Below are 26,805 nucleotides of genomic sequence, written 5' to 3'. Positions count from 1 at the left end.
TCCTTGATCATTATGCTTTCTCTCCCTAATATTATCAAAATCAATTTGCCAACAAGCCCCTGACAACAAACCCAGAAATACATTTCAAGGATAGAAAGCTAAACAATCACTAGGAATAACAATATATTAATTTATTGATGAAGTTAAAAGTAGCATGGAGATGAAGTAGAAAATAGAGCTCCTTAAATGAAATGAATTTTACGTAGAGAAAAAGCAAAAGTTTACCTGGGGAATTAGTATATGGAAACATTATATGTGTATGTTCCAACTATACACTGTGCAGTTATAATCAACTTTATATTAGTGCAGGAAATTTTTAAACTATGATTGAAAAGTGGAGGAATAATACGAATAACCTAGTTAGAATTTTTAAGCTTGTTAAACAGTACAAATATTGATGCAATTTTCTGAGTTACAATACAAGAGTAAGGTGCTTATTAACTAAAAGCTATAATTTAGTTTCAAATATTCCAAGGCAAGCAATAAAATGAAATCCTAATGAATTGTGGTTTAATTCTTACCAAAGACATATCAATGTACCAACAAAGGGCAGAGTGACCCAAGGGGAAAAAAATCCCATATTATCTGTAGGCAGAATTGTTTGCCTTGAGTGAAAGAGAAAAAGAGATCAAATTATTTCATGGTGGCCAAATGCATACCAAAAACTAAGACTGCAAATGACACTTTTTTAAATAAATTTGCACATATAAATTTTTCCCACACATGTATAAAAACAAACTGTATGAAGTATGTCCATTCTAATAGACTAAGCTATCCTTCTTTACATGACAGGCATAAATATATATGACACCTATGGTATCTGTGTATACTTGTATAAATGTATAAGTGGTCATAATATATTATATATGGTATCATGACATCATAGTAGCAACTTCTAATGGCACCAAAATATCCAGAATTTTCTTTCCTGCTTCAAAAACCAGAGCTTGATACCACAACAACAAGCTCGAGTCTCTTATCAGAGTAGCTTAAAATAGAGATGACAGCGAAGGCTGCCAGTTAGACTCATTTCTCCCCTGAAAGAGACTGATAGTTACAGAAACAGGGACCCAGATGGAAGAGTCACTCCCTGATGACCTGGCAGCTCCTTGCCTATTTTCCTGCTAATGCCATGAGCAGATATGAGACGAAGGGAATGGAACTGTGCGTTAAGCATATGAGGGAGAACCAAAGTATAACTTGGCGTGGAAAGGAAGAAAATGATAAAACCAAGGGGAGGGAGGGAGATACTAAAATCTGAGAGAACTGAAATCATTTTTAACTCCTTCCAAAGTGATTTAAAGTATAGGATCATTTCTATCCATTTTGAGATTCCGCTACCTTCGGTACTAATCCCAAATAATGAAAGGCTCATCCTATCACCAGTTTCAGTGACTTGCTTCTATGCTTTGAAAGTCACTGTCCCTGAGTTCACCTTGTTGCAGATGGACCGAGGATGGCGTGGCTTTTGTAAGGATGGACCTACATCCATTATTATCACTTATGGCAGAAAGTGTAATTTCTATATTTCTCAGTGCACCCTTAAAAGATGTACTCTGGCCAGATCTGAGTTTAAGTCATGACCCTATCACTTATTAGCTATGTGAGGTTGATCAAGTTACTTTACTTTTGGGGATCTCAGTCTCCTTATCCAGTAATGGAAATAAGAATGACTCGCTCAAAGGTCTGTTACAAGGATTAAATGAAATCACACATTTAAAGCCTCTTGGTAGAATGCCATACACAAACACAGATACCCGTGATAAATGATGGTTATTATTATTAATGCATAATTGCTCACTCTACAAAATCATATTCTCATTAGGTCTGCTTTAACCTAAGTAATATAAAAAACCTCCTGTCTATGGCAATTTCATGGAGCATGCCCAGTTAAAACCAACAACATCCTAACATTTCAATCTCCTTTAACAAGAAACATGAACGTTTATTCCACAGATATAAAATTGTAAATGCAATGTTGACTGAGGGGAAGCAAACATTTTAAATTTTCACCACAGGAATATATGATAACTGTGACTTCATAAAAAAGCGGGAAAGGGAATAATGATTCAATAAAGAGTGCTTAAGTACTTGGTTAATAGATTTCTCATGAATCATAGCAATAACAGTTAAATAAATCAAACCATAAAGTATAGAAACATATTTTTCTTATTTCTGCATATGGGAGAACTAAGTTTCAAAGCAGATGAAGAAAATATTGACTACCCTTAAGAATAATGATATTTCAAAAGATACGCTATATAACATACAAAACTAAATTTAAAATTCAAAGCTTGTGAGAACTGCTGCAATAGGACTTTAGAGAATTAAGATCTTTGATTTAAAAAAGAGCCCTTCTAAACCAAGAGAAATAGAGCATCTGATGAATGAATAGGTATATAAATATATAACTAATAAAATAATAAGATGCTAATAACTAATAATCCCCCTACCCAGACTGAAGTTCACCAGTAATTACAAACACAAAACTAAATATCACTTTCCTCTATCATATTACCAAAGATTTAAAAATCATAAATCTCTTTGCAGGCAAGAAATGGGTAATATCATATATTAGAAAAGCAGCAATCCAATGGAAAATGATCACTAACAGGTAAATCAGACTTTCTTTGGGAAGGTAGATAGAGAAGAGCACTTTTATTTAAATATGAGGGAGGAGGAAAATGGAAGTAACAGAAATCACAAGCTGAGGCTGAGAACAAACTTCAGCTATTTGCTCAAATTGCTTTTCATCCTTAAGTGGACAAGTAGTTGTTACCAGGGACCTTGATATTAATAAGAATGGAAAAAGTCAAAGGCCCCAATTTCTTTGGGAGTGTTGGAAAAAGGAATAGAGGATCAAGGACCTACCAGATGACATGTACAAAACAAAGTATGTTTTGCCTCTCCCTGCCCTTTTAATTATTTATATATTTTTAAGAATACTGGATTAACATCAAATAATCTGGAAAAACACATGATTCTTTGATTTTTGATTTAATTAGCTTTTTGCAGTCTTGAATTACAACAAATAATTATCTTAAAAACAAAATTATAAATCAAAATATAACCATATATTCTCTATTTCTTAGACACAACCAAAGCATAAAATGTTTTCTTAGCTTCTGTCTTATGTGAGTTGCTTCAGGATTATCTGACAAGTTCTAATGAAAGAAGGATGGTTGTAGGGCATAAATCTGATTGCAATACCTAACAGAATGGGGGGAATCAGGGAAGCCAGAAAGGGTGTCTGTCATTAGAAAAAAATTTGCTTTAAATATGGTTATGAGTGGAAAAGTACTCCATTTCAGTTGAGGACAGTAATTATTAGCTTTAACTCTCACAGGAATTACGAAATAATGCAAAAGAGTCTAATACAGTAAGAAATACAAAGATGTGACAAATTAGCTTTAAACTCAATATGCAGAATAAAAAGAAAAGCCACAATGATAAAATACTAGCCTTATAATTATGTTTCTTTCTTTAAATCCAGATCTTAACTAGCTACTTTAAAAGCTGACATTTAGCAAGTTGTGTTACCTCTTTGTGCCATATTTGTCCATTTATAAAATAGAAGAGTTGAAGTAAAAGAGCTTTAAGGTTTCACTTCTATATCATTTATTCTTCTCCTCTCAGGTCATATGAATCCTATGCAATGCACAGTTACAGAAAAACTTTGTTTGGCAAACTAAACTGCCAACAATAATAAAATAAAATTTTACTGTTCTGACAAAATCCTTTATCTCTCATTCAAATCACAAAATTCTCTGACCTCTTCTAGTTGTTCATGGTGTTGTGTTTCTTTTGGTTCCGTACAATTCTTTAATACAGAGGCAAACCTGGGGTTCTCTCACTACTGGCTGATGGGAATGGGGTATGTTTCTGTGTCCAAGGCCATTGGAAGCCCCCACCCCAGTTTTAGATTATGACCCATTATAATATTTGATATACCAGTGAGATCTACAAAATATATCCTTCAATTTTTTTGTAGAGGTACTTTCCTCATATCTATATTACTACAGGATAGTTATGTGGACAGAATATATCTGAATAGAAATTCCAAATTGAATTATGGTCCATTCCTAGCAAATTAAAAGGTTACTGATTTTTCCTATGAAAATACCAATCTTGTTTTCATTCCTAAGACAGCTACATTTCAAGGTTAAACAAACAAGAGAGTCATATTCAATGTCTGGAAGACATTTTTATAAGACTTAAAAAGTAGTAGAAACTGCTGGTTGGTAGAGTACATTAAAAAGTAAAAATAATCAAAATAAGAAAAAGTATAAATTACTCTAAATTGTGCATGAAGCTTGACATTTGTTTCTGGTATACAAAATATTTCATATACAAAGTAAGTACTTTAATCTTATGGGTAAACAAAACACAAAGACAAAATAAATTTTATTTTTATTAAGTATCAGAGCTGAAAGAAACAGCTGTTATTTCTTAACTACTTTTTAAAACACTGACTTCCTTTTCTCTCAACATTTCTATTTTGAGAAGCAAATTCTTCTGACCTAAATGGAATATCACCTTTCAGGTTTTAGAATTTTTAAGTCATGATTTTCTATTCTTTAAATCCCTATCATTGCAATACTAAATAAAATTAAGAAATACACCTTTATCAGTAACATTTGGGAACAATTCCACTCTGTGGAATACATGAGTATGAACCTCTTCTCTCTTGAAATCTCTGTAGGCCTTTTGGAAGGTATAACATTGTCTTCAGTTTGCTAGGACATCATTTAATTTACCACAGCATTCTACTTGGGAGCAGCAACTAGCTGATTTTTTGACAAATCTCATCAAGCTGATTAAACAAACATTTGTGACTATATATCCTGAACTTGTATTTATTCTGAATTATAATTTTTAACTTTGTTATTCAAAAGAGTTTATGAGTTCAATTTTCATGGATAAATAACACGCACACACAAACACACATATTATTATGATTGGTGCTAAGAAAAGAAACAAAATATATTTTTAAGAAGTAATGCTACTGTCTTCAAAGCATTTACCATCTAGTTGAGCTTTCCTTCAATCAAATTAATCAAAGTTTAAAGCATATTAAAATAAAGGGGGTATAAAGTAGAGTATGAGTTTAAAAGAAATATGATAAAGTTTTATTCTAGTTCAAATTTTTTAGCACCTTTTATATTCCAGGAATTGAATACTTTAGGAAAGAATTAATTTTAAAACCTGGCCACAAGTACCTTACAGTCTAAAGTGGAAAGAGGAATCATGAAACATTACACACATTATCAAGCTCTGTAAAGTGCTGTTGACCACGTGGGCTCCTGAGGAGGGGCGTCTCCACTGAGGCTGGAAGGCCAAGACTGAAAAGAAGAGCTTTTGAGAGAGAGCAGCATAAATAATTCCAGGCAGGAGTAAAAAGATATGGATTGTTTTGAGAAACACAAGATGTTGAATATTGCCAGAGCAAAAAACATAGGGAGGAGGGAATACCCTAATGCGTGGGCAAGAGAGAAGTGGGAAACAGCCCAGATGGGATGGGAGAAGACAAATATAGGAAGAAAGTAGCAATTAAATGGAGGAGAGACTCATCACTACCTCTAAGGACAGCCTAGCAGATGGACCGGTGGCAGAACTGATGAGTACTAGGGGCAGAGACCCAACAGGAGGTTCATATTAACATTTCAAACTAAATTCACTGAACTTGCTTCAGTAGATATTTCATACAGAATACAAAAGTTCCCGTATCTGTTTTTATAATATGCTTGCATATACAATATTGTTCATAATATGAGAAATAACCAATATTTACAATAAAAGCCCGGATATAAAATAAAGCAAAAAATAACACTGAGAAGGTATTTCAAATTTTGTAACACTCAGTCTTGAACAAAAATAAATCTTAATTTTGGACATTATCAGCCAATATCACAGTTACATATTTCCTCTCCAGATTAAAGGGACCACTTTCTTCAGAATCCTTTTATTACACTATTTTATTTGCTCCTTGTTTTCTGCCCAAAATTTCTACAGGGCACTTCAGAACAAAATATCGGAAGAAATAAAAATAAAACCAATGAAAGGCAATATCATGTAAGCACTCATGCTACATGTAAAGTGAACAAATAAAATGTAGTAAATAAAGAACTGACTGTTATACAATGTTGAACATGATGTATTACCCAAAGGCATTAGCAAAGAAAAATGTACTGATGAACTTAGACAGTCAGGTTCTTTGATTGGTAAACACCTATTCTAGAACAACTATAGTTAATTTAAAAAAAAAAACATATTGTTATTAAAAAATCCAAATCAAATCTTTTAATTAACTGGTGGAGAGAACCTGAAAAAGTATACCTAAAAGTTTGATTCAAAGGGCAAAACAAGAATTAAGTGAATGTTAAAATATATTTTAAATCTATATATCAATTAGATTATAGCATTTCTGAGTGAATAAAATTGGTTTTGAAACATCTAGTATGACTTAAAAATTATATACACATTCTACAAAAGTACAATGATTGGACTTATTTAAAACTACTTACTTTCTATTTAGCTTTATTAGACATGCTGTTTTGGATGTTGTTCATCCATTTTAGAATAAGCTGGTTCCTATGTTATTAGCCTTAACACAAAATCTGTGCCAGAATATTAGCTTTTCCTTATACCTCTTGGCTTACAGTTTAAACTCTACAGCAACTTTAATGTTGTTTTTTTTTGTTTTTACCTTAAATATGCAGTACATAAAGACCTGTGGAGCTATATAAGCACCATCTATAACCTAAACTAAAAACTATAAATATTAAGCCTTTACCTCCACAATTAAAAAAAAAAAAAAGAAAAAGAAACCTTTCACCATTGTAAATATATAAGTTTTTTCTATTAAATACCACACCTCCAGTGAAGCAACATATTTATTTTCCAAGTCCATGTATATCTATTAAACATAAACATATAAGTATATAACTTTCATTGGTATTATAAATCAGAAAATACATATAAAACAATTTGTTTCCTGTCCCCTTCATCACCATTACTTTTAATCACAATCTGGGACGTACAACAGTGATGATAAATGAATGTACTACAGCACCATGAACACAGAGAAACCCGATAAAAATTACTGTGTGTGATGAAAGGGATAAAGAAAAAAAAACTACTAATGTGTAGCAAGAGACGTTAATTTTGTGTATTTAATAGGGAGTCACATTTTGTAAGGAATCAATCTAGCAAGTCACTTGGACAAGCAGAGAACTTTTCTGAAGTGTCTAAGTGTTTTTTCACATGGGATTAAGAAGAATGCTCTTACTTCTCATCACTCCTGGTTCTCTCTATTCCCAAATGTAGTAATTATTCCACTTTGGCGCCCTGTCAAATCAATACTTGGCTTTCTTTTAAAAAGACCCCGTATTCCCCATATCACAGTTTCCACATTTTGACACTGCTTACTATAGCTTCATACGTTTATCTAAATTTCCCCCTACATTCCATCTCCAGATCATTTGCTACTACAAACTAACTGATATTGTTTTAATATAAAGTAAATAGGAATGTACCAACTGAAAGACTTGGAGTTTGAGAGAATGTAGACAAACTTACTGATAGAACACAACATGAAATTGGAGTTCAAGATCCATTCCCACCACCACATCATTTAAGCGTACTGCGAATTTACACAGCATTCTTAAGCAGTACACAAAGCTACACTGCCACCAAACATTCTTCAGCAGCAGGAACCCCCCCTCCCTTATTAGCTTTAACATGCCACACAGCCCTTGCTTACTATGCAGAGCAGCCAACAGGGAGAAGGAGTTTACAAGTCAAAGCGAGACTGAACTGGCTAATTACTTACCTTCTCAACTTAAGGCAGGCTTGCTTGTTTAACTTTTTGTTTCCTCTCTTGTCATAGCTCAGCACCAAATGGATATGATTCAGCAGAAATTTGAACCTGACAGTTAAAAAAGAGGTTTGTTTGGGTTTTTTTTTAAAGGAAAAAAAATGGAAATTAAAGTTCCCTCCACTGTAGTCTCTCTTTCCTTGCCCTCTGTGTGAGTGTTTCTCTCTAGTTTTCTCTCCTGCAAGGCTGCTACGTAGTGGTCTATAAATATTGACCCTGACACTTGCTCTGTGCTTTACTTGCTCATGGCACAGGTCTGTGTTACTGAACACCGTGGTAATACTCCAGCAAAGTCCTCAGCTGCTCAGACAAAGCTGTGGATTGGCTCACTACCCAGCAACCCTGTGCCTGCCTGGAAATACCATTTTGCTGCCAGCTTTACAGATACTATGGGCCTTTCCTGAGGCTCAAATCAGGCACAGAAGGGCAATTATGAGGTTTGTCTGAAGAAATAGCACTTTCCCAAGCAGGTGGAGGGAAGAGGGGCTGAGGAGAATGGGACACAAGAAAGGAAATACTGCCTTTGTTTTGGCTATACAGCATAATCCAAACCTTTTATGAAAGTCATACCTAAAGGCTATTCAGTCAAACTTTCTAAAACTTAATTGCTTCATATCATGACCAAAAAGATGTAGGAAGGCATTTTTGTAATTTTTTTTTAAATATTGCTCCTCATTGAATAAGGGTGCAATGATAATTAGCCACAAAGAAATGTTCTGACACAAGTTAAGTTCATTTCCAGAATGATAGAAATGCACTGGAAAGTGTAATTAATCAGACTAAATTGTGCATTTGATTAAAAAAAGCTAAAATGTAATCTGAAAATTATATGGATCAACATATTTTTACATTCACTACTACTGGATTTTCAGATGTACCTACTTCATCAATAATGACATTTTGAATTATTTTACATTCATTCTTTATATTAGGATAAAATCCATGCCACAGCACTATAAATAGACTGCAGAAAGGAACAACAGCAGCAGAATCTATATTTACAATCTAATGTTCATGGTATGAATGATCTTTTGAAAATAATTCAAGCCCATATTTGCTATCCCTCTTGCTAAGGATAACCATTTGTTTGCTGTATAGAATTTTTCTCTCTAGACTAAATCAAGGGAACAAAACTCTAAAAATAATTTGGTCACTCATTCATTTCACAAATGAGAAAGGTGACCCTCAGGTTGGTTGACTTGACTATGGGCACAAAGCAAGTTGGCGTCTGTGCCTTATCATTCACAGTACTGGAGTCCATCTAATTAGATGAGTGATTATCCAACTCATTTCTAGCTTCAAAAATTCTAGGTTCATTTGAAATCTTACTGAAAACCTTATGGTAAGGTCAAAATTAAGCCAGAAAAATCACTAGTATAAAATTAAAAAAAAAAAAAAAAAAAAAAAGCCTTTCACAGTTGGATTTGACTCAACAAAAGTAAAGCACATTAATTAATTTTTTAACCATTGAAATCCGCTTTTCCTCGCTGTGGTGGTTTGAAGCTGCATGTATCCCAGAAAAACATGCTCTTATTTTAATCCATTTCTGTGAGTAAAAATTCATTGTAATTAGGACTCTAGTTAAGGTGTATCCCATCTCAATCAGGATGGGTCATAATCCTAATACTGGAGTCCTTTATAAGAGCCGAAATTCATAGAGAGAGAAAGCTACAGGAGGCAAAAGCTGAAATAGAACCCAGAAGGAAAGGAAGAGACCAGGAGATGCCGCCCTGTGCCTTGCCAGGTGGCAGAGGAGCCAAGGATCACCAGCAGCCAGCCCCAGAACACCGCAGTCTTCGGAAAGAAAGCATCACCTTGTGGTGCCTTGATATGGACATTTTCCTAGCCTCAAAACCATGAGTGAATAAATTCCCATTGTTTAAGCCAAACTATTTCATAGGATTTGCTTGAGAAGCCTAGGAAACTAAAACACATGCTTCATTCATTAATTAATATTTATCCAATATATTAACTTATTGACAGGAGAGGTTATAGTTAGGTGCTGAGGAGGCAAAGATAAAACCTAGTCCCTTCCCTCAGAGACCTTAAAATTTAGTTCCAAAAAAAAAAAAAAAAAATAGAGCTAACTAACAAAACAATGTGTGCTAAGTATGGTGATGGAGACCAGAAAAGGGCACACAGGAGCAGAGAGTTCCATTATCTGAGCCAATATGAAGGGGGAAATAACTGGTAATTCCTCAATTTAGATTCTGTATCTTAAAGAATGAATACAAGGCAGTGAGGCAAAGAAGGGGAAAAATAACACAAAAAGGAATGAAAGAGTTTGATATACATATGGAACTTCAAATAGTTTTGTGTTGTTCGAGCACAGCATGTGAAGCAGAAAGTGGTAAAAATTAATAATAATAAGACTAGCAGGATGCAAGTAAAGAAGGATTTTGTATGCCAGGTTAACAAACTTGGACTTTATAGATTATGCTAGAAGTCTTCAACTACTTTTGTTAATGGATCCTTAAAGGAATTTTGAAGTACCATGTAAACATTCACTCATTACCAAGTAGGCATCTACAGTTTTTCACCTGTGGTAAGATATGTACTTGAAAAAAGTAAAATTTCCAGCATATTGTAAATACTGGCATTTAAAAATAAAACTGCTACACTGGCTATGTTAAATGTACTCAGCACAATTTAAATCTATAGTAGTTTAATACAACAATAATCTGCTTATATTATGGATAGACTCTTAACTGAAAATTTTACATTGTTATTTTATTTCCTTGACCTTTATTTCCATCCTACTTCCACAAAAAATTTTTATATATTTTTATAATTATAAGTTTTTAAATGCGTACTCTGTAAAAAAATTATGTATTAATGGAAATTTTAAAATTATTAAATTCTCTATGACCATACGTTCCAAGTATTCAAAAATTTCTTCTAGACTGAATTATTGTTAGTTATTATTAGTAGTACACATTACCAAATTATAATATATCTGTAATATATACTATAAATATGTTTCTATGTAAGGAACATATTTTATACACATACATTATATATTATTGCATTATGTACTACGTTATAGATCATATTCAATACTTTTATAAATAACTATCAAAGTAAAAGTACATTAAAAACACATCTTTTAATAAGTTGGATGGGGCTTTTCCATCTCTATTACTTGATGTATTTAAGGAAGACTATTATTGCTAGGTTAAGAGGATTTGGTATTTATTGTCTTTCCATTTTCATAAATGTAAATGCTAATGAAACCTGTTTACATAAATAAGTAGATCATGATCAAAGGAGCAATGCCTCACAACTCTTCAAATTCCTTCTGAATAATATGTATGAAATCACATTATGATCTGTAAGTCAAATTTTGTTTTAATCGTCTAATAGTTGACAGGTCATCTAAGTTTTCCTTCAGTTTTACTGAAAGCAAAGACTTGGAAACAACCTGAGTTGCAAAAGAATTTATTATCTATTTATTAGGATCCAATTAGATATCAGTATTTTGAATCCTCCCCTTGCTGAGCACTGTTCCGGTTTGCTAACGCTGCAGTATTGCAAAACACCAGAAATGGATTGGCTTTTATAAAGGGGGTTTATTATGGTCTTAAGGCCATAAAGTGCCCAAGGTAAGGCATCAACAATAGGGTACCTTCACTGAGGGATGGCCAATGGCTTCCGGAAAACCTCTGCCAGCTGGGAAGGCACGTGGTTGGTGTCTGCTTGCCCCCAGGCTGCATTTCAAAATGGCATTCTCCAAAACATCAGTGTCAACTTTCAATGGCCATCTTCAAAATGTCTCTCTAAGCTGCAGCACTCTGGGCCTATGTGGCTCTTTTTAAAGTACTCCAGTAACCAATCAAGTCCCACACTGAATGAGTGGTGCCACACCTCCATGGAAATAATCCAATCAAAGGTATTATGCACAGTTGGGTGGGTCACATCTCCAAGGAAACAGCCTAATCCAAAGATTTCAACATAATCAACACTAATACGTAAACCTCCTCAAGACTGCATTAAAGAATATGGTGTTTTGGGGGACATAATACATCCAAACTGGCACAGGCACCATAAAGGTTTTCATTCCCTGGGGCAATACAACACAAGATAGAATCAGTAAAGATGAGCAGTATGTCTTTCGTTTGTAAAATGGGAGAAGATCTACGGTAAAAGAGTAGAAGGGATTGGGAGAAACAGTCTCCTCAGGAAAGAATACATTAAGAAAGAATATAAATTTGAGTTTAGAATTTGGAAACTGATTTCCCAAAAAACTATCTATGATGGCACACCCCTTCTAAATTTTTCAAGTACTACCCAGATAACACTCATCTCAGCCTGATGACCACTAGAGTAGACAATGAATCAACTGAGGCCAGTGAAGGATTTTAAGCAAGCCAGCTGCAGATCCAGACTGTTTGCCCTGGATCTATAGAGCTAATAGATTTTAGAAGTATAAAAGCAAGGGCAAAGACAATGTATACGAGGATAAGGCTAAGTATTTCAGGCAAGGCAGGAGGACCTCACCTATGAGGAAAATAGAAGTGAGGGAAGAATTGGGCAGATGAGAAAATTGGTTAAGATGTGAAGTCAGCAGGCTATGATTGTGTAAGGGAAAGGGAGAAGTCAAGGATGATTTGTCATGGGTGGCTGGTAGTGCTCAATAAAGAAGTCGGGAATAGAAGCCAATTGGAGTAGGGGCCAGGTAGGCAGAAATATTGATTTATTTTATCAGTGTTGAGTTTGGAAACACAGAAGACATCCAGGAAGAGATATTTAGAAGGCAACTGGATAAACATTAAAAGTTCAATAAGATATTTTGATTAGAACCACACATTTAAAAGTCATAAGTGTATAAGCAATTGATAAAATCATGAGCATGAATGACATCAGTCAGGGAGAATTGTATAGAGTTAGAATATTTGTGGGCTGTGGCCAAAATCCCAGGGAATATCAGCATGTAAGGGGCAGCAAAAGAAGAAGAACTCAAGAATTAAACAGAGAAAAAAAGAGAACTAGAAAAAATGGTATGGTATCTTCTTTCTTACTGAAAATTGTTTAGCAGTATCTATTAAACTGAACATACATATAGAAAATGGCCATGAATTCTACACTGGGTAGATAGCTGATAGAAATGAGTGCTTTTCTCTATAAGAATGTTCATAGTAGTCCTATTCATAATGGCCCAAAATTACAAGCAACCCAAATGTCTTTCAACAGTACAATGGATAAATAAATTGCAGTATATTAATATAATGGAATACTACACAGCAATGAAAAAGAAAACTGCTACACGTAACACAGATAAATCTTAGGCAATATTAAGCAACAATAATTAAATGCAAAAAAGTACATGCTGTGTGTGCATGCATGCCTGTGTGCATGTTTATACACACATATGTATATCAAGTGAGCAACTCACTTGTATACCTCAATAAAAAATATTTTAAGTGTTCTAGGAATAAACTTCCAAAAAGAGATGTACTTTGACAAGGAGAAAGTCACTGGTGGTCTCACCAATAATGGCTTCCTTTGAGTTCTGACAATGGAATGAATGAGAGATGAAGAAAAAGAAAGACAGGTAATGTAGCAAACTCCTATGAAAAGATGAACATAAAGCCTTCAATAGAGAATGTTTTGAGGAGGATGGAAAGTGTGAATAACAATAAAAATTTTAAAAGATTCACATCTCAGAAAATTATAGGGTGATAATTCAAACCAAAAAAGTGAATATGCAGCATTTCATCTTTATAATTAATGACTATTACAAACTCTACTTTGTGTTTTAAAAATAAGTAAATTGGTGAAAATGAAGATTTATATCAGATAGGGTTAAATATTTCCTGTAAAAGAAATTGCGTATAATTTATCTACTCTTCCATTAAAGAATTCAGACTGTAAATCTAAATGGTTTTTTCCAGTATTATTTTTACTGAAGAATTAGATTTACAGAAAACTCATACAGAAAATGCAAAGTTCCACAAACCCCTCCTCATACACAGTTTTCTCTATTTTAACATTTTGCTTTATGTGGTACTTTTGTTACAATTGATGAAACAATATTATTATCATCACACTATTAACTATAGTCCATAGTTTACATTAGACTTCATCGTTTTTGTTATACAGTCCTAGGGTATTTTTCTTTATTTTATTCAAGTAATATATATATATAACCTAAAATTTCTCTTTAGCCATATTAAATATATAATTCAGAGGAATTAACCCCACAGCGTAGTGCTGCTATCACCACCTTCCATTACCAATACTCTCACAGCAACATAAACAGAAACCTTGAGGAAATTAAACCTTAACCTTCCATTCCGTACTTCCAACCCAGTTGCCGGTAACCTGCATTCTAGTTTCTGATTCTATGAATTTCCTTACTCTAATTATTTCATACAAGTGAAGTCATGCAATATATGTCCTTTTGTATCTGGCTGATTTTGGGTCTTTAAGGTTCATCAAGGCTATTACATGAAACAGAACTTCACTCTTTTTCATGACTGATATTCCATTGAATATTCCATTTACGTTTTTCTGTGCATCTCTGGATGGACACTTGGATTGATTCCATCTTTTTGCACCTGTTAATAGGCCACTACAAACTTTGGTATGCAGATATATGTTCAATTCCCAGTTTTCAATTCCTTTGTGTATATACCTGGAAGTGGGACTCCCAAATCAAAGGGTAACACTATGTTTAACTTTATGGGGAAATGCCAACTGTCTTCCACAGTGGCTGTACCATTTTACATTCCCACCAACAATGAATGAATGTTCCTCCAAGGCTGGCAGTTGTGCATTGGCCTGGGTCTTGCCAACCAATGAAGTGCAGCCCACTCCTGTGCTGCTGGCTGGTAAAGTTGACCCTCTCAGTTCAGCAGCTTCGGTCTTTCCACGCAGAAGTCTGGGAACCATCAGCTCCATGGTACCCACAAATGGAGTCTTCCTCATGGTGCACCCTGCCCATCTCCCACTTTGGAGGCCAGTGGCTTCCAACACACCCACACCTTGGAGACACAGGGTGGCCCCTCTCTTGGAAAAAATATGCAGAGCCCCCTTGAGGAGCTGGTGGAGAATGCAGGAGTATTGGCCTGCCCTACCTCGATGGTTGCTAACATGCCCACAGACATAGGGGACTGGTGGTTTGATGGATTGAGCCCTCTACCACAGGATTTGCCCTTGGGAAGACGGTTGCTGCAAAGGAGAGGCTAGGCCTCCCTATGGTTGTGCCTAAGAGCCTCCTCCCGAATGCCTCTTTGTTGCTCAGATGTGGCCCTCTCTCTCTGGCTAAGCCAACTTGACAGGCGAAATCACTGCCCTCCCCCCTACGTGGGATCAGACACCCAGGGGAGTGAATCTCCCTGGCAACGTGGAATATGACTCCCGGGGAGGAATGTAGACCTGGCATCGTGGGACGGAGAACATCTTCTTGACCAAAAGGGGGATGTGAAAGGAAATGAAATAAGCTTCAGTGGCAGAGAGATTCCAAAATGAGCCGAGAGGTCACTCTGGTGGGCACTCTTACGCACACTTTAGACAACCCTTTTTAGGTTCTAAAGAATTGGGGTAGCTAGTGGTGGATACCTGAAACTATCAAAATACAACCCAGAACTCATGAATCTCGAAGACAGTTGTATAAAAATGTAGCTTATGAGGGGTGACAATGGGATTGGGAAAGCCATAAGGACCACACTCCACTTTGTCTAGTTTATGGATGGATGAGTAGAAAAATATGGGAAGGAAACAAACAGACAAAGGTACCCAGTGTTCTTTTTTACTTCAATTGCTCTTTTTCACTCTAATTATTATTCTTGTTATTTTTGTGTGTGTGCTAATGAAGGTGTCAGGGATTGATTTAGGTGATGAATGTACAACTATGTAATGATACTGTAAACAATCAAAAGTACGATTTGTTTTGTATGACTGCGTGGTATGTGAATATATCTCAATAAAATGAAGATTAAAAAAAAAAAAAAAGACCATGATTTAAGAGAGATGTAGACTAGTCTAACTATGGAAAAGAGGAATTTGCTTCACCTCTCTGGGTCTCGGTTTTCTCACCTGTAAAATGGGAAGAAATTGTTTTATTTGCCTATCTTATTGTAATACTATGAGTACTAAATAAAACAACATTTATGACAGTTAAAAAAAAAAAAAAAAGTGGATTAGGAGTTACCAGAGGCCAGGAGGAGGGTGGAATGGGCTTATTGCCTAATGTATACAGTTTCTGTTTGGGATGATGCAAACAATTGGGTAATAGACAGTGGTGATATAGCACAACATAGCAAAAGTAATTAACAACACTGAATTGTATGCTTAAAAATGACCAAAATGGCAAACTGTATTATATATATAATATATATAAACAATACAAATATATATGTTACTGCAATAAAAAATTTAAATTAAATAAATATGGTGATTACAAAAGCCAAAAAATAAAAAAATAAAAAAAATAACATTTCAGGTAGTTATGTATTTAATTCAGCATTAGAAGTATGCACAAACCTGACATAAATGGGAGAAAAAAAATGAGAAAAATAATACTGCCAAGAAACTTCTTAGGAATAAATATTACAAGGAACAAGTCATTGTTTATGAGCCTATCCCTTTCTTCTGTTTGTTTCCTTACCTCTTTCCTCCTTCCCTTCTTTCCTTCCTTCCTTTCTTTTAAACAGCCATCTTCAAACTGTCTCTCATCTGCAGCTACTCTCTCAGCTCCTGTACATTCTTCAAAGTGTCCCTCTTGGCTGCAGCAAAACTCGCTCCTTCTGCCTGTGCTTATATAGTGCTCCAGTAAACTAATCAACGCCCATGCTGAATGGGCGGGGCCACACCTCCATGGAAATTATCCAATGAAAGATCTCGCCCACAGTTCAGAGATCACATCTCCATGGAAACATCCAATCAAAAGTATGCAAACTGATCAATAGCAATACATTTCCTGCCCACACAAGACTGAATCAAAGATAATGGCATTTGGGGGACATAATACATCCAAACCAGTACACAAAGGAAGCCAGATAAGAATAAGTGTTGATACTCATCTGGCACCATGGAGGCATGAAGATAGTGGTACGATATAGTTAAGATTTTGAAAAAGAAAAACTGTCAGCCAAGAATTCTTTATCCAGAAACACTGTCTTTCAAAGTGAGGAAGAGTTTAAAATATTCAAAGAAAACAAAACCTGAGAGAATCTGTTAATGAGACCTGCCCTGCAAGAAATACTAATGGGAGTTCTCCTGGATGGAAGAAGAAGAAGACAGGAGAGAGAGAGGCCTGGAGGAGAGTACAGAAATGATGACTTTCAGGAACTACAACTAAAAGGATAAAAAGAGAGAAAAATACTAACTGACAAATAAAACCCAAAAGATAAAATGACCAAAGTAAGGATGGCTTTTACAGTAATGAGTTGAATGTTAATGGATTAAACCCTCCAAACAAAAGACAGGAATTGGCAGAATGGATTAAAAAAAAAAAAGTTCCATCTATATGCTGTTTACAAGAGACTCATTTTACACCCAAAGATACAAATAGGTTGAAAGTGAACAGATGGAAAAAGATACTCCACACAAGCAATAACCAAAAAAAAAAAAAAAACAAAAACCTGGGTTACCTATACTAATATCAGAAAAAACAGACTTTAAATGCAAAACTGTTATGAGAGAAAAAGGAGGACACTATATATTAACAAAAGGGGCAATTCACCAAGAAGACATGATAATCATAAATATTTATGCACCTAATCAACATGCTCCAAAGTACATGAGGCAAATACAGGCAAAAGTGAAGGGAATAATAGAGGTCTCTACAGTAATAGTGGGAGATTTCAACACACCTCTCTCTTCAATAAATAGAACATCTAGACAGAGGATCAATAAGAAAAGAGAAAGCCTAAATAATATGATAAATAAATAAAGCCTATCAGACATCTATAGATAATTGCATCCTGAAACAGCAGGATATACATTCTTCTCAAGTGCTCATGGAACATTCTCCAGGACAGACCAAAATCTAGGGCACAAAACAGGTATTAATAAATTTTAAATGACTGAAATTATACTAAGCACTTTGATGGTAATGGAATGAAGCTGGAAATAAATAACAGCAGAGAACTGGAAGTTTCACAAATATATGGAGGTTAAACAACAGACTCTTGAGCAATCAGTCGGTCAAAGAAGAAATTTCAAGAAAAATCAATAAATATCTTAAGACAAATGAAAACAATAATATCAAAACTTATGGGATGCAGCAAAGGCAGTGCTGAGAGGGAAATTTATAGCCTTAAATGCCTACATTAAAAAGGAAGAAAGAGCTAAAACCAAATATCTAACTGAACAACAGAAGAAACTAGAGAAAGAGAAGCAAACTAATCCAAAAGCAAGCAGAAGGAAACAAATAGCAAAGATTAAAGTGGAAATAAATGAAATGGAGAACAAACAAAATAAAACAGAGAATCAATAAAACCAAAAGTTGGTTCTTTCATAAGATCAATAAGATCGACAAACTCTTAGCTAGACTGACAAAGTTGAAAAGAGAAAGATGCAGATAAATAAAATCAGAAACCACAGGTGGTCATTACCATGGACCCCCAAAAAATAAAAAATACCATAAGAGGATACTATTATCAACTATATGCAAACAAACTAGACAACTCAGATGAAATGGACAATTCTTAGGAACACACGAACAACCTATATCGACTTGAGAAAAAATAGCAGACCTCAACAAACCAATCACAATTAAAGAGATTGAATCAGTCATCAAAAACTTCCCTACAAAGAAAAGCCAAAGTCCAGATGACTTCCCAAGGGAATATTACCAAATATTCCAAGAAGAATTAACACCATTCCTGCTGAAACTCTTCCAAAAACATAGAATAAGAGGGAACACTACCTAACTCATTCTATGAAGCCAACACCTCGGTGATACCAAAGCCTGATAAAGAAACTAAAGAAAAGAAAACTACAGACCAAACTCCCTAATGGATATAGATGCAAAAATACTCAACAAAATATTTGCAAATCAAATCCAATGGCACATTAAAACAATTATACACCATGAACAAATGGGTTTTATTCCAGGTATGAAGGGTGGTTCAATGCAAAAAATAATCAATATAATACAACACATTAGCAAATCAAAAGGGAAAAACCACATGATCATCTTAATTGATGCAGAAAAGGCATTCCACAAAATTCAGCATCATTTTTTTTTGATAAAAACACTTCAAGAGGTAGGAATCAAGGAAACTTCCTCAACATGATAAAGGGCATATATGAAAAATCCACAGCCAACATCATACTCAATGGTGAGAGACTGAAAGCCTTCCCCGTAACATCAGGAATAAGACAAGGATGCCCACTGTCACTGTGCTAGAAGTTTTAGCTAAAGCAATTAGGTTAGAAAAAGAAATAAACAGCAAAAAAAATTGGAAAGGAAGAAGTAAAACTCTTAATACAGATGACATGATCCTATATATAGAATATCACAAAAAAAACTACAACAAAGCTACTTGAGCTAATAAATGAATTCATAAAAGTGGCAGGATGCAAAAACCAGTAGTGCTTCTATACACTAGTAATAAGCTATCCAAGTAGGCAATTAAGAAAAATATTCCATTCACAATAGCAAATAAAAGAATCAAGTATCTACAAGTAAACTTAACCTAGGATGTAAAGGACCTGTATACAGAAAACTACAAAACATTGCTAAAAGAAATCAAAGAAGACTTAAATAATTGGAAAGACATTCTCTGTTCATGGATAGAAAGGCTAAATGTCATTAAGAAGTCAATTTTACCCAAATTGATCTACAGATTCAACGCAATGCCAATCAAAATTCCAACAATCTATTTTGCAGGATTGGAAAAGCTAGTCATCAAATTTCTTTGGAAGGGAAAGGGGCCTCAAATAACCAAAAACATTTTGAAAAAGAAGAATGAAGTGAGAGGACTCAAACTTCCTGACTTTAAAGCTTATTATAAAGCCACAGTGGTCAAAACAGTATGGTACTGGCATAAAGACAGATAGACATATTGATCAATGGAATCAAAAATGGACTTCAGAAACAGACCCTCAGATTTATGGTCAATTGAATTTTGACAAGGCACCCAAATCCACAACTGAGGAGAGAACATCCAAAGGAATGAAAGAGGACCCCTAACTCACAGCCTATAAAAAATTTAATTTAAAGTGGATCAAAGATTTAAATATAAGAGCCAATGTGATAAAACTCCTAGAAGAAATGTAGGAAAACATCTTCAAGACACAGCGATAGGAGGAAGCTTCTTAGACCTCATAACCAAAGTACAAGCAACAAAAGAAAAAATATATAAATGGGACCTCCTCAAGACTGAATACTTCTGTGATTCAAAGGACTTTGTCAAGGAAAGGCAGTGAACTCAATGGGATAAAATACTTGGTAAGCACTCATCTTATAAGGACTTGTTGCCCAGAATATATAAAGAAATCCTACAACTCAAAATGAAAGACAAACAACCCAATTATAAAATGGGAATAAAGACATGAAATAGACAATTCTCCATAGAGAAAATACAAATGCCTAGAAAGCACATGAAAAGATGCTCATCTTCACTAGGTATTAAGGAAATTCAAATAAAAACCACAATGAGATAGCATTTCAAACCCATTAAAATGGCTGCTATTAAACAAACAGGAAACTATAAGTGTTTGAGAGGATGGGGAGAAATAGGAGCACTTATTCACTGCTGGTGGGAAGGTAAAATGGTACAGACACTGTGGAAAATGGTTTGGTGGCTCCTCAGAAAACTAAATATTCAGTTGCCCTAGACCGGGCAATTTCAGACCCAGTAGGTCTAGAAGCAGGGACACGAATAGACATTTGCACACCAATGTTCATAGGGGCATTATTCACAATTGCCAAAAGACGGAGACAATCCAAGTGTCCATCAACCACTGAATGGATTAAAAAAAAATGTGGTATATGCATACAATGGAATGTTACTCAGCAGTAGGAAGGAATGAAGCCCTGAAGCACATGACAATGCGGATGAACCTTAGGACATAATGCTAAGTGAAATAAGTCAGACATAAAAGGACAAATATTGTATGACTTCATTAATATGAACTAATTAGAACATGTAAACTCATAATCATAAAACTTAGAATATAGGTTACAAAGAGTTAGAATGAGGCCAAAGAATGGGGTGCCATTGCCTAATACGTACACAATTTTTTAGCAAGGTTGAACTTAAATGTTTGGAAATGAATACAGGTGATGTTAGCTCATTATTGGGATTATAAGTAATAGTGCTGAATTGTAGGTGAATTTGGCTGAAATAAGTTGTTCAGAGTCATGTATATCACCAGAAGGAAAGTTAGAGGTGGAAAAATGTATAACACAGTGAGAATTTTATGGCAGACAATGTTTATGACAACCATTAAAATACAAACAAGTCCTTTCTTGAACCAGTACAAATACATGACACTTGCACAAAGAGTTAATAATTGAGTGTTATTGGGGGGGGAGGAAGTATCACAAACTACAGACTATAGTTCACAGTAATATCCTAATATTCTTTCATCAACAGTAACAAATTAACCACACCAATACGAGGGTCAATGATGGGGGTAGGGGTGGGTGATAAGGGGTATGTGGTGTTTTGGGTTTCCTTTTCTTATGTCTATTTTTTATTTTTCTTTTTTGGAGTAAGGGAAAGGTTCTAAATTGATTGTGATGATGATTGTGCAATTAGGTGATACTTTGAGACATTAATTGTATGCATTGGATGGATTATATGGTGTGTGGATGTATCTCAGTAAAATTTAAAAAATCTGAGGAGACACAGTAATTGGAACAATAAATCAAAGAAGTAATCACAAGCAATAAAAATCATGGCACAGGATACAGGACATGAAGAAGACCCTAGAAGAGCACAAAGAAGAATCTGCAAGAGTAAATAAAAAAATAGATGATCTTATGGAAATAAAAGAAACTGTTGATCAAACTAAAAAGATTCTCGATACACACAGTACCAGACTGGAGGAAGCTGAGGAAAGAATAAGAAAACTCAAAGAGTGCAGAATGGAAACTGAAAGTACAAAAGAAACAATGGAGAAAAAACCCGAAAAAATCTAAATGGATCTCGGAGATATGACGGACAACATATAGCTCACAAATGTAAGAATCATTGGTGTTCCAGAATGGGAAGGGAAGGGGAAAGGTCTAGGAAGAGTATCCAAACAACATAAATCCACAAATCATAGATGCCCAACAAACTCCAAACAGAATAAATCCAAATAAACCCACTCTGAGACACATTCTGATCAGATTGCCAAATGCTGAAGAGAAGGAGCAAGTTCTGAAAGCAGCAAGAGAAAACCAATTCACCACTTACAAGGGAAACAACATAAGACTAAGGAGTGACTACTCAGCAGCCACCATGGAGGCAAGAAAGAAGTGGTATGACATATTTAAAATTCTGAAAGAGAAAAATTCCCAACCAAGAATTCTTTATCCAGCAAAGCACTCCTTCAAATTTGAAGGAGAGCTTAAAATCTTCACAGACAAACAAATGCTGAGAGAATTTGATAACAAGAGACCTGCCCTACTTGAGATACTAAAGGGAGCCCTACTGGCAGAAAAACAAAGAAAAGAGAGAAAGGTAGGGAGAAGAGTTCAGAACTAAAGAGATTTAATAAGGGTACATTAAAGGAAATAAAGACAGAGAGGGGAAAAATATATCTGACAAACATAAACCAAAGGATAGGATGGCTGATTCAAGAGATGCCTTCACAGTAATAACATTGAATGTGAATGGATTAAACTCCCTAATTAAAAGAAATAGATTGGCAGAACGAATTAAAAAATATGAACCATCAATATGTTGCTTACAAGAGACCCATTTTAGACAAAGGAACAGAAAGAAATTGAAAGTGAAAGGATGGAAAAAAATATTCCATGCAAGTTACAGCGAAAGAAAGCAGGAGTAGCAATATTAATCTCAGATAAAAGAGACTTTAAATGAAAAATGTTATAAGAGACAAAGAAGGTCACTATATACTAATAAAAGGGACAATTCAGCAAGAAGAAATAACAATCATAAATGTCTATACACCCAATCAAGGTGCCCTAAAATACATGAGACAAACTGGCAAAACTGAAGGAAGCAATAGAAGTTTCCACAATAATTGTGGGAGTCTTCAATACATCACTCTCTTCTATAGATAGATCAACCAGACAGAGTTGGTTCCAATAAGGAAATTGAAAACCTAAACAATCTGATAAATGAATTTGAATTAACAGACATAGATAGAACATTACATCCCAAATCACCAGGATACACATTCTTCTCTAATGCTCATGGAACTTTCTCCAGAATAGATCATATGCTGGGACATAAAACAAGCCTCAATAAATTTCAAAAGATTAAAATTATTCAAAGCACATTCTCTGACCACAGTGGAACACAATTAGAAGTCAATAACCATCAGAGATTTAGAAAATTCACAACTATCTGGAGGTTAAACAACACCCTCCTAAACAATCAGTGGGTTAAAGAAGAAATAGCAAGAGACAAATGAAAATGAGAACACAACATGTCAAAACTTATGGGATGCAGCAAAGGCGGTATTTGGGGGAAATTTATAGTTCTAAATGCATGCATTAAAAAGGAAGAAAGAGCTAAAATCAAAGAACTAATGGAATGACTTAAGAAGCTAGAAAATGAAGAGCAAACTAATCCTAAACCAAGTAGAACAAAATAAATAACAAGGATTAAAGCAGAAATACATGACACAGAGAACAAAAAAAACAATGCAGAGTAAGTAACACCAAAAGTTGGTTCTTTGACAAGATCAACAAGATTGACAAGCCCCTTGATAGACTCAGAAAATAAAAGAGAGAGAAGACACAAATAAACACAATAATAAATAAGAGAGGCAACATTACTACGGATCCCAAAGAAATTTTAAAAAATTGTTAAGAGGATACTATGAACAACTGTATGCCAACAAACTAGATAATGTAGAGGAAATGGACAATTTCCTGGAAACACACGAACAACATAGACTGACCAGAGAAGAAACAGAAAACCTCAACCAACCAATGACAAGCAAAGAGATCTAATCAGTCATTAAAAGCTTCCCACAAATAAATTCCCAGGGCCAGATGGCTTCACAGGGGAATTCTATCAAACTTTCCAAAAAGAACTGACCAATCTTACTTAAAATCTTTCAGAACATTGAAGAAAATGGAAACCTACCTAACACATTTTGTGAAGCTAACATCATCACTCTAATACCAAAACCAGGTAAAGATGCTACAAGAAAGGAAAACTACAGGCCAATATCCCTCATGAATACAGATGCAAAAATTCTCAAAAAAATACTTTCAGATATAATCCAAAGACACATTAAAAAAATCATACACCATGACCAAGTGGGGTTCATTCCAGGCATGCAAGGATGGTTCAACATAAGAAAATCAATCAATGTATTACAACACATTAACAAGTCAAAAGGGAAAAATCAAATGATCATCTCAATAGATGCTGAAAAAGCATTTGACAAAATCCAGCATCCTTTTGTGATAAAAACACTTCAAAAGGTAGGAATTGAAGGAAACTTCCTCAATATGATAAAGGGCATGTATGAAAAACACAGCTAGCATAGTACTCAATGGCAAGAGACTGAAAGCCTTCCCTCTAAGATCAGGAAAGAGACAAGGATGCCCACTGTCACCACTGTTACTCAACATTGTGCAAGAAATGCTAGTTAGAGCAATCCAACAAGACAAAGAGATAAAAGGTATCAAAATTTGAAAGGAAGAAGTAAAACTGTCATTATTTGCAGATGATATGATCTTATATCTGGAAAACCCTGAGAAATCGATGAGACAGCTACTTGAGCTAATCAACAAATATAGAAAAATATTGGGATACAAGATTAATGCACATAAGTCAGTAATATTCTTATATACTAGAAATGTCCTAACTGAAGAGACACTCAAGAAAAAGATACCATTCTCAATAGCAACTAAAAAAGTCAATACCTAGGAATAAACTTAATCAAAGATGTAAAAGACTTATACATAAAGAACTACATAACTTTACTAAAAGAAATAGAAGGGGACCTAAAAAGATGGAAAAATATACCTTGTTCATGGATAGGAAGGCTAAAATGTCATTAAGATGTCAATTCTACCCAAATTCATCTACAGATTCAGTGCAATTCCAATCCAAATTACAACAACCTACTTTGCAGACTTGGAAAAGCTAGTTATCAAATTTATATGGAAGGGGAAGATACCTCAAATTGCTAAAAACCCTCTAAAAAAGAAAAATGAAGTGGGAAGACGTATACTTCCTGACTTTGAAGCTTATTATAAAGCCACAGTAGTCAAAACAGCATGGTACTGGCACAAAGATAGACATATTGATAAATGGAATAGAATTTAGAATTCGGAGACAGACCCCGAGAGCTACAGTTGACTGATCTTTGAAAAGGCCACCAAAATCACTGAATTGGGACATAACAGTCTATTTGGCAAATGGGGCTGGGAGAGCTGGATATCCATATCCAAAAGAATGAAAGAGGACCCCTACCTCACACACTACACAAAAATTAACTTAAAATGGATCAAAGACCTCAATGTAAGAGACAGTGCCATAAAACTCCTAGAAGATCAGGTAGGGAAACATCTTCAAAACCTTGTATTAGGAGGTCACTTCCTAGACCTTACACCCAAAGCACAAGCAACAAAAGAAAAATTAGTAAATGGGAATGCCTCAAACTAAAAATCTTCTGTACCTCAAAGGAATTTGTCAAAAAGGTAACGAGGCAGCCAACTCAAGGAGAAAAAAAATTTGGAAACCATGTATCTGACAAAAGACTGATATCCTGCATATATAAAGAAACCCTACAACTCAACGACATTAGTACAGACAGCCCAATTATAAAATGGGCAAAAGATATGAAAAGGCAATTCTCTGAAGAGGAAATACAAATGGCCAAAAAACACATGAAAAATGTTCAGCTTAACTAGCTATTAGGGAGATGCAAATTAAGACCACAATGAGATATCATCTCACACCAATTAGAATGGCTGCCATTAAACACAAAGAAAACTACAAATGCTGGAGAGGATGTGGAGAAATTGGAACTCTTATTCATTGTTGTTCGGACTGTATAATGGTACAGCCACTCTGGAAGACAGTCTGGTGGTTCCTTAGAAAACTATGTATCGAGTTACCCTTCAATCCAGCAATCGCACTTCTTGGTATATACCCGGAAGATCTGAAAGCAGTGACATGAACAGATATCTGCATGCCAATGTTCATAGCAGCAATATTCACAATTGCCAAGAGATGGAAACAACCCAAATGTCCTTCAACAGATGAGTGGATAAACAAAATGTGGTATATACACACGATGAAATACTATGCAGCAGTAAGAAGGAACAACGTCGTGAAACATAACATGGATATAACTTGAAGACATAATGCTGAGCAAAATAAGCCAGGCACAAAAAGAGAAATATTGTATATTACCACTAATGTAAACACTGAGGAAAATGTAAAATAAATGGTTTATACTGTAGAATGTAGGGGACCTAGCAATAGACACAAATAGTGAAGAGGGAATGATAATCTAATAACAGGTAAGTTATGGGGGGTAAACTTAATATTCTGGGAATGCTCAGGAACAACTATGGTTTGTTAATTTCTGGAGGATATGGTAGGGATAAGTTCACAGAAATGTAGTTATTTTAGTTTATTTGTTTTTCTTATTCCTTTTTTTCGGTTTTATTTGAAATGTTTTTTATTGTTTGTTTTTTTAATTTTTTCATAAAGTTAAAAAAACAATGAATGAATGTAAAAAAAAGTAAATGAACAATGGAAGGAGGAAGTGAATGGAATGTTTTGGAAGTTCTTTTTTATTATACTTTTTATTTTAGTTTTTGGAGTATT

The 26,805-nt window shown here is 34.7% G+C and overlaps 1 protein-coding gene across 7 annotated transcripts in view; it reads right to left on the bottom strand.

The window, feature by feature from the left end:
* Nucleotides 1-26,805, bottom strand: part of BMPR1B (bone morphogenetic protein receptor type 1B) — a 427,170-nt gene that overhangs the window by 146,289 nt on the left and 254,076 nt on the right. For 4 of the 7 annotated variants that reach the window (XM_037830282.1, XM_037830287.1, XM_037830283.1 and 1 more), the window contains one exon: nucleotides 7,832-7,927. The exons of the other annotated variants lie outside the window; for them this stretch is intronic. The gene's annotated coding sequence lies outside the window, so the exon portion shown is untranslated. The remainder of the gene's footprint in view (nucleotides 1-7,831; nucleotides 7,928-26,805) is intronic. 7 annotated transcript variants of the gene reach the window in all.

Source organism: Choloepus didactylus, chromosome 3, assembly GCF_015220235.1.
Source record: "Choloepus didactylus isolate mChoDid1 chromosome 3, mChoDid1.pri, whole genome shotgun sequence".
In the NCBI taxonomy this organism is placed as follows: Eukaryota; Metazoa; Chordata; class Mammalia; order Pilosa; family Megalonychidae; genus Choloepus; species Choloepus didactylus.
The sequence above is the reverse complement of the archived record's forward strand: the minus strand, read 5'-3'. Positions and strand labels throughout refer to the sequence as shown.